Raw genomic sequence first — 7,710 nt, 5'->3', positions numbered from 1 at the left:
GAGGCTATTGAGGACCTGAAACATGGGTGTTCTGAATGGAGATGTGCTGAAAGCACAAATTACATTAAGAATTTTAGACTTATGGGGCTCCTGGGTGGCTCAGTCGTTAAGCGTCCGACTTCAGCTCAGGTCACGATCCCACAGTCCGTGAGTTTGAGCCCCATGTCTGGCTCTGGGCTCATGGCTCAGAACCTGGAGCCTGCTTCCGATTCTGTGTCTCCCTCTCTCTCTGCCCCTCCCCCGTTCATGCTCTGTCTCTCTCTGTCTCAAAAATAAATAAACGTTAAAAAAATTAAAAAAAAAGAATTTTAGACTTATATGGGGAAAAAAGATATGCAAATATCTCATTAACATTTTTATATTGATTATGTGCAGAAAAGACAATATTTTAGATGTATTTACTTAAACAATGTAGAATAATTTTTTTAATTTTTAAAAATTTATTTATTTTTGAGAGACAGACAACAAGGGGTGGGAGAGGCAGAGAGAGAGGGAGGCACAGAATTTGAAGCAGGCTCCAGGCTCTGGGCTGTCAGCACAGAGCCTGACACGGGGCTCAAACCCACAAACCATGACGTCATGACCATGACGTTAAACCGACTGAGCCACTCAAGTGCCTTTAACTTACACTAAATTTATTTCACCCATTTCTTTTTACATTTTTGATATGGCTAATAGAAGGTTTAAAATTACCAGAATGCCTGGTGACTCAGTTGGGTGAGCAGTGGACTTCGGTTCAGGTCATGATCTCAGGGTACATGGGTTTGAACCCACCATGGTCTTGTGGCTGTCAGTGTGGATCCTACTTCATATCTTCTGTCCCTGTCTCTCTCTGCCCTTCCCTTGCTCATGCTCTCTTCTCAAAAATAAATAAAACATTAAAAAAGAGAAAATTTAAAATTATCTCTGTGCTAGAGACTATTGTGCTAAGTGAAATAAGTCAGTCAGAGAAAGATAAATACCCTATATTTTCATTCACATGTGGAATTTAAGAAACAAAACAAATGAGCAGAGGAAAAAAAGAGAAAGAGATATTGAGAGAGAGAGAGAGAGAGAGAGAGAGAGAGAGAGAGACAAATAAATACATAGACTCTTAATTATAGAAAAAAAAATTTATGGTTACTAGAGGGGAGGTGTGTGCAGTAGGGTATAATAGATGATGGGGATTAAGGAGTGCACTTGTGATGAGCACAGGGTGTTGTATGGAAGTGTTGAATCACTGTATTCTACACCTGGAACTAATATTACACAGTATGTTAACTAACTTGAATTTACATATATATATATATATATATATATATATATATATATATATAACTTCCCTTTTCCCAGAGCAGGGTGACTCCAAATATCTCCATCCAATTGAGTCACCCAGAATTGAATATGTCCCAAATTATAAAGAACTGAGCAAAAAATTAAGTGTAACAGTAAATTAGAAAAAAAAAATGATGTTACCTCTATGTGCATTCACCTATAAATAGTAATAAGAGCACATTAACAACAGAGTGTTTACTGCTTAGTGATTCGTATATATTGTTTAATTTACTCTATTCAACAACTCTGAGAAATACTACACCACTGCTTTATATATTTTACTGATGAAAAATAATTAGACTTGAGGTTAAGAGACATTATCAGGAACACAGGACTCTAGTTAACCAGTAGCAGAATAATTGCTCTTTGATGTTTTTCAATAAGCTTATTAGAGATCAATTTATTCATTCCAAAAATATTTTCTGAGTCACACTGTGTGAGCCAAAGTTTTAATTTCTGAAAAGACCTAAAAGAATGTATAAGACATGGCCCCTGCCTTCAAGGACACTAGAAGTGAAGCAATATATATGACTATAGGTGAATTTTAAGAATGATTTTGATTAAAACCTCTAGGGTTTTGTCTTCTCCTGGCCTGGTGTATAATTGAAAGTATGAAAAGAGAAGGACATAGTGAGAAGAGGACAATGGAACCCGAAGTCAAGTGGCTGGTTCATGAGAACTTCAATCGGGCCCCTCTGTATATTTCACCAGAACTAAGTCACAACAGATAGATCTGTAACTATGAAAAGTAAACTCAGCCAGATATTTATTAATGAGATCCACATTATGTCCTTACAGATTTTTTGCTTTCTCATTCTTGAAATATTGTTAGCTTTACATCAAGACTTTCACCAGCTGTTTCCTAATGTGGGTCCTTGTTCTGTTTCTGTCTTTCTTTTTCCTCCACTGTGTTAAAACACTGGGGAAATTAAAAGCAAACACTTAGAGGCAATCCACAAGATGGAGAGGGGGAGGGAAAGAGAGAGAGATGCTCACTCAGCCCTACTCATCAGAAGTTCAATAAGAACAAGCTCCTTAGAGGGCTCTGCTCATTATTTCACTATAAATTCAGAGGTTAGTAGATGGCTAATATAGACCAAACATAGTGACTAGTATTGGTCCAAGGGGAACATTAGAGGTCATGAGAGACCAATGGGCCCCAAAATCTCCCCTTCAGGGCACAGGTGTCCCCAGCCCTGACCATGAATATTCTTGGTGCTGAAACTCACTAATGAGGCCTTAGAGAACACTCCAGCATTCTGCACAAAGGGAAAAGATTTTAGCAAATCAATAACTCTCCAGATCTTAAAAGCATCTCCCTCTCATTCTGTCAGTGCTGACTCGTGACCTGAATTTTTTTAAAAAAATTATAAAGCAGTAAAACAACATTAACGAGTATTGGGAAAATAAGAAAATGAAAAGAAGTCAACTGGAACACTCCATGTCCCCAAATAATAACTATTTATATGTCTATGCATATTTTTATACTTAGTATACATTCAATTTTGTTATATATGTAATAATGTTAAATGCTATTAAGTATGCCTTTTCTATGTAAATGTGCAGTCTTTATACAGAATCTCATTATAGTTGAATGATGTAACATGCATTTACTTATTCCTCAATTGGTTGACATTTATATTGCTTCTAAGTTTGCTTACAATGTATACTCCCGTGGGATAATTTTATGGGATAGACCATGGGAGATGGCTTATAAGATGGCTTTTGAAGTCCATCACCACTTTGATATACAAAGTTAGTGACTAGTGATGATAAAAGAACACTCTTTCAGTGTTCTAAAATGCTAGTGTTCGAATGCTAGAAAATCTGAGCTATATATATATTTCTAGAACTAATTTTTGGATTTCATTGTTATGATCCTTGCCCTTTTCTATTTTCTGTTTTGGTGATTTTCCACAAATTAGCATTTTTTTCATTATAATATAAGGATAAGGACTTTGTTTTATGTATAATATTTATTGCCATAATTTTCCCTAATGTATTACTCTTATTATAATTTTATTTTATTTTAGGCTAAGTGTTTAAAATATTATGTGGTTAAGACATTTATTTTATCCCTTTGAACTCTGAGTTTTGTTTGGAAATTATACCTCATAATTTCATAATCACAGGTCAGTGATTAACATGTAATTCTATTTTAATCCAGTTATAATTTTAAATGTATAATATTCTAATAAATATGAAATATATTTTGCATTTTTTGTTGAAAACTTTAGGAGTTTGGTTTCTACTTACTCAAATAAACAAATTCAAAGGTGAATGAAGAACAGGGATAACTTCACCAAGGTCCGCTATTTCTTTCTGTTGATACAGACAAAGACACATCATCATAGGTGAAATTAAATGTCACTCATGTTGCATGTGGAAATGTTAATATGAAAAATGGATACTGAAAAACAGGTAGGTTTTTGATAAGTCCCAAGAAAAACTGTAATAGCAGTGATAATTAAATTTTTGAATCTTACCCAGTGCTTTGCTTTCCATATCTATTCTACACAAGAATACAGATCCAATAGTAAGTAGCCAGATTTTTTTCCTTGTCTTTTTTTATTTTGTTACTCTGCTGTCAAACACTTCTCTGTGTCAAAGATTGGCACAATGCTCACTGACCACCTAATTCAGATGTTTGAGGGTGCTAAAAGGATAAGCCATACAGGACACGAGTATAACTGGAATAAATAGCAAAGAACCTGGGCAAACAGGGAGAAAAGATGACCCTACACTTAAGTCATTTAATCCTATATATATAATATAGTCCATTATGTTTATTCCCATAAGATTTTATTATAAAGCTTCAATTTAAATTTTGGCATAAAAACTTTTTCTAAATAAGTAATAGGGATAAGTAGTGCACTTGTTGTGATGAGCACCTGGTGTTGTATATGTGTGGAATAACTAAATTGTACACCTGAAACTAATATTACGCTGTATTTTAATTAACTGGAATTTAAATACAAAACTTAAAAAATTAAGTAGAATAATTTGGAGAATCTTTATTTAAAAGGGCAAAAAAAAATGACAAAAACAAAGTTCCAGCCTTCATTCTAAAAACAGACCAAAGGCGTGATAATTGTCTCAGCTAAACCTCAAGAACAATTACACTGAAGACTTTCCCTATTTCCACCATTGAAACCTATTTTCCTTAGCATTTAGGATTTAATTCTTTGAATATTAAACAATATTTGGAATCAGAAACCGGTTTTTACATTGATCTTCATCATTTATGAGCTTCTGGATATCTGATAAACCACTTATATTATCTGCCTTCTAATTTCTAAGTATAAAATAAATAAGTGTATTGAAGCAGTTTCTTAGAGCAGGATAGGTAGGATCTTCCTGGCTTTAAAGAAATTCATGAATTACATGAAGAGATGGAATACTATAAACAAATTAGATCAATTTTTGTCTCTATAAACACTTCAAAACTATATAAATAGATATACTTTTCCAACAGCAAAAACTTTGTGAATATTTACATTGAAATAAGTCTGTGGAGATTTTTCTGGGCAGAAAAACCACCTACATTCTGAAATACATAATAGGAAATTGAATCTATCATATCAGCTAAGAGAAGAAATTAAATCAAAGGTTATAAAATTTGCATGAGTAACACCAATCCATGATACCTATAATTAGAATTCTGACTTATCAACTTCAGTATTCCTTAATATATCTCTTGTTTGAACTAGCTTTCCAGTAACTAAGTCTAGAATCAAATATTTCAAACATCCCAGGATTGATTGATAAGAAAGTCCTCAAACTTACTCACCTGACAGTAGGCTCCATTAAATCAGATAGTCTAAACTGAAGGTCAAATACCTACTATCCAGAGAAAAATCTCACAGAACTAAAGTAACAAATGGAATTTCTCAGCTTCTTTTTGTTGTTGTTGTTGTCATTGTTATTGTTTCTGTCAAGTGTGAATAACTAAGAGGCATGAATCAGATCTTTCAAACTGAGAGCTTGTATTGTGAAGGAAAGCAAAGCAAAGAGGACAGAAGAGACAAGGAAGTGAAGGCAATATTAAATATTTCTGTGACTTGAACATGGAATTACGTTTTGTTGGCATAAAGATAAATGTTGGAATCTAACCAGTGTGAGAGGCTTTAAAATAGGAAAGAATGGGTAAATAGATTGAGGACCTAGAGATGGATCAGCCTGGGTCCTTAAATGCTCAATGAAGATGGTGTAAGGAAAGTTGGCACCAGGTGCATTATGTAGGCTGCTAAAAACAAAGAGATCATGCAACTTAAATAAGAGCTTGAATCACCAGTGTAGACCAATACTCTCATTTGGAAGAATAATTGACATCAGAATATCAGTCCCTGTGGCACTTTGTCCCTAGCCTATAATTATACAGTTAATATAGATGGCAATAAGCCCTTTCACCTTTTTTTAATTCATGAAAATCTAAACTTTCAATTTACAAAGAATTACAATAATAAGCTGTCCCCATATAAATCAGGCTGTGAGACAATACACTAAAATTAATTATTATTATGAATACTTCACTTTTTCATGGAATTATTTTCAAAGTTTATTTCCTGTTTAACATTTCTTAACCTTATGTTTATCTCCTTTCAAGGATTTAAGAAAAACCTTCCTAAGGAATTATTGTAGTATAAATCTTAGGCTCACACTGTCACTAAGGGGTATGTAATGGTTCTGTGTTTCTTATAAGTTGTAATGAGCTGTAAGAAGTTATAACAAAATTTTCCGCATTAAAAAACATTTAAAATGTGTGGAGAAACAATAACAAATAAAGAAATTTTTGAGTTAACTAAATAACAATGAGATCATTCTCCCTCTATTTTCCTATATTCTGACAAATGCTCTCTACTCTTGGGAGGAAAATTCCTAGGTCATAGGACTTTGCTGTGTTGCTATCTCCCTCTTGTTTCTTTATCATGCAACTCACATTTACCTCTCCATGTTATGTGCATAAATGAAGGTTGAATTTTAACTTTTCTCTCCCTAAAATTTATGTAATTTGGGGAGTCTCCTTAAGAAAGTTTAATAATCTTTGTTACATAACTATATACAAATATTTTCTTCAGGTGAGAAAACAAATAATTCCAAATTACACATTTTAAAATCTAACAAATACCCAAAGAACTCCAGAAAAACACTAACATAAACTTTTAACTGCTTGACACACCACTTTAATCATTTTTCCCAACAATTTTCAGCTTCATATTCTGTGACTTCACTTTATAAGACAATGTTATTTTCAATAGAAAGAAGAGAAAAATAATTCAATTCTTCTATTATGGCTGGCTGAGGATTTTTTTTAATTATTATTTTGATACTTTAAAATGTTTCTTTCAGTTTTTCTTACTTCTTAGGGATTGAAAATAAATACTAAAAATGCAAGTTGTTTTTGTTTTTGTTTTTTAAAGAATGTGATCAGGAAGCCAAAGAGGGAGGAGTGGAGGTTAAAACAGGAAGAAAAAAAAAAAAAAAAAAGACAGTCTCTGCCAAGATAATTTGTTGCAATAGCAGCCCCCACGTTGGCTGAATGGAAATTCACTCCAAAGACCCTGGAGAAGTCAGGTCAGAATGCATTTTAGCACTTTCTTCAAGAGGAAGAAAGGAAATAGATCCATTCACTAGTTACCAACTCCTTATTATGTTTCCATTCAGTCTATGCCCACACAAACAAAATCTGCCTTGGTATTTCCTTTATAGTAAAGGACAGGAAGGGACATCTGGTAAAGATGGGGCCCCATCTGGTTTACCTGCTTAAAACTGGTTGACCAAGAACAAAACTGTTGCTGCATCAGTGATAGAAGAAGAAAGAGGATTGTTCTTTAGAAATTTCAGTGGTATGCAAAATATGTTCTATATGCACACTATAAAATTTTGGGGCATTTCAACTCCTCCTGTGCAGTTACATGTTTTAAATACTTAAAAACTTAAATTGACAACATTATGAGTTTTATCTTATCTATGTATGTAACAAATCAGAGAGATATGTATAAATACTTTTTTCAAAAAATATATTGCTGTTATATTCATGTGTATATATGTGTGTATATATATATATATACACACACACACAGTCATAGCAGTATATTATATTTATATGATCACCCAATGAATTTATATCACTATATGATGAGTCACTTCTGTAAGTAAATTATAAAATTATAATTTCTTATTTTTTCTAAAATATGTATTTTCCACTTATGACATGTTGTAAATATATTTTATTATTATTTCCCCAGTTGAAGGATATTTTATATGGATACTTAATAACTCACAATAATTACTTTTAATTAATAATCCATTAATTTGTATTTAAATTTTCTTATTAAATAAGTAATTTAAAGTATTTTATAGTGATAAATATAAATAATATAAAATTTATCATTT

The sequence above is a fragment of the Herpailurus yagouaroundi genome, unplaced genomic scaffold, assembly GCF_014898765.1.
Source record: "Herpailurus yagouaroundi ecotype Mexico unplaced genomic scaffold, PumYag 566, whole genome shotgun sequence".
Classification (NCBI taxonomy): Eukaryota; Metazoa; Chordata; class Mammalia; order Carnivora; family Felidae; genus Herpailurus; species Herpailurus yagouaroundi.
This window is presented reverse-complemented; position numbering follows the sequence as displayed.